The sequence below is a fragment of the Octopus bimaculoides genome, chromosome 15, assembly GCF_001194135.2.
Source record: "Octopus bimaculoides isolate UCB-OBI-ISO-001 chromosome 15, ASM119413v2, whole genome shotgun sequence".
NCBI lineage: Eukaryota > Metazoa > Mollusca > Cephalopoda > Octopoda > Octopodidae > Octopus > Octopus bimaculoides.
Window position 1 is genome coordinate 51,372,650 of NC_068995.1, and position 2,305 is coordinate 51,374,954.

Consider the following 2,305-nt stretch of genomic DNA (forward strand, 5'->3'; position numbering starts at 1 on the left):
AAATCAATAGTTTTAAATAAACAAATTTATACAGTTCTATATTTAAGAGATGAGGAATTATGTACATTATTTACATTATTTACATTTGACGTAGTGGTTAAGAGCGCGGGCTACTAACCCCCAAGATTCCGAGTTCAATTCCAGGCAGTGATCTGAATAATAATAATAATAATAATAACATCGAAAAATACGTTAGGAATGAGAACCCAGGTTCGAAATTTCCCCAAGACACCTGATGAAGGCTGGAGGGTATACCAGGCAAAACGTTGTGTTAACAACAAACAAGATGAGGACAAATATCCGTCAAATGTAAATAATGTAAATAATGTAAGCAAATTTATTTTTTGAAGCATGACGCACATTGATACGGCATTCAAGAAAAGAGAATTAACAAGGTTGCTAAACCTACAAGAAACAACAGCTAAACATTCCTCAAATCACACTTCCCCACTGTGAGATGAAATCCTTCCTACTGTAGGCATAAGGCCTGAAATTTTGGGGAAGGGGCTAAGTCGATCACATCGACCTCAGTACTTGACTGGTACTTAATTTATCGACCCCGAAAGGATGAAAGGCTAAGTCGACATCGGCGGAATTTGAACTCAGAACGTAAAGACAGACGAAATACTGCTAAGCATTTCGCCCGGCATGCTAACGATTCTACCAGCTCGACACCTTCCACCGCGAGATGAAATCGTAGGTGTATGTAAGATTCGTTTTTGGAACAGTGAATCTCGATGCATGTAAATACTGGGTTGAAGACCGCTTTTGGATTGGAAAAAATTTAAGGCTGCCCGTGGGACACGAATCAACATCCCCCGTAGGCATGATATATCATGCATTTTAAGGCAGGATGGTCATCGATGGAAGGGCCTTGATGACAGAAGTCTGCTCGTTCGGAGTTGACCGAGTGAACAATTACGAAGTAGCTTTTCACAACGATTACAAGGATAACGGGTAGGGAGAAAGATAGACAGACAGATAGATAGATAAATAGATAGATAGATAGATAGATAGATAGATAGATAGAGAGAGTGAGAGAGAGAGTGAGGGAGAGTGAGAAAGCATTCATCACAAATCCTGTTAGAAATAGCAGTTAAGTGCTGCCTCGAATCACATCCTGCCGTCCGTAAATAAAACGAAATGTTACACTGGGTGCCGTGATTCTGTTAATATGTCTGAACACGTTAAGAGATGCGAGAAGCCAAGACGATAATACCCTTTGATCATGGACCTCTAGGACCAGGGATGACCTGGGGCTAAACAACAGCAGCAATAACAACATCAACAACAATAGTAACAGCAGTAACAACAACAACAACAACAACTGAAACAAAACGAGGACAGTAACAGCAAATAACCTGAGCATGAAAATTACTTACCCTGCCGCTGCTAATGGCTTTACGAAATGAATAAGTCGCGTGTGAAGTGTACATGTATATGCGTGTATGCGCATGTATGCATCATGTGTGTGTGTGTGTGTGGATGGTGTGTGTATGTATGTATGTATGTATGTACGTATGTATGTATGTATGTATGTATGTTCAAACGAAATGCAAGGTGATTGTAACTTCGAAGCTTCCACCAGCAGCGGCTCTGCATTGCGTCCCTTATCGGATTTTGTTATCAAGTATTTATTAAGGCTCTTTATAAACACAAACTCCCAAATCTATTTCTGCATCACACTGTCTGTTTGTCTGCCTGTCTGCCTATCTGTGTGTCTATCGATCTAGCTATCAGTCTGTCTGCCTGATTATCTATCTATCTATCTATCTATCTATCTATCTATCTATCTATCTATCTATCTATCTATCTATCCATCTATCCATCTATCTATCTATCTATCTATCTATCTATCTATCTATCTATCTATCTATTTGTCTCTCTATGTGCATTAGTTTGTGTGTGTGCGTGCGTATGTGTATGCATGTGGTGTTTCCTACAACCAGTGCAGTTTGTTGGCGCTAGTGTTGGTAGGGGCGGTGCGGATGGTGGTGGTGGCGGCGTTATAAGTATTGATGATGAACGGATGACGTGTATGCATAGATGTACTGAAGCTGACTGATTCTGCTTTCCCATAACAACAACAACAAGGCTGGCTCACGACGGTGGCGGCGGCGGCGGCGGCGGCGGCGGCGGCGACGGCGATGGCTGTGGAGGACGATGGGTGGTGAAGACGGGGGTTGGGGAAGGCGGTGGCAATGGTGGTGGTGGTGGGGAGCGATGTTGATTGCGAAGGTGGCACTTGTGGGGATACCTGTGAAGGTGGTGGTTGTGGCAGTGGTAGCGCTGATATAATAATAAT

The 2,305-nt window shown here is 42.4% G+C and overlaps 1 protein-coding gene across 1 annotated transcript in view; it reads right to left on the reverse strand.

Annotated features, from left to right (window-relative positions):
• The window catches only part of LOC106870818 (cytochrome P450 1A4), a 13,594-nt gene extending 11,948 nt beyond the window's left edge, over window positions 1–1,646 (reverse strand). Inside the window, exon 1 of the mRNA XM_014917039.2 lies at window positions 1,383–1,646. The gene's annotated coding sequence lies outside the window, so the exon portion shown is untranslated. The remainder of the gene's footprint in view (window positions 1–1,382) is intronic.
• Window positions 1,647–2,305: the final 659 nt, after the last annotated feature.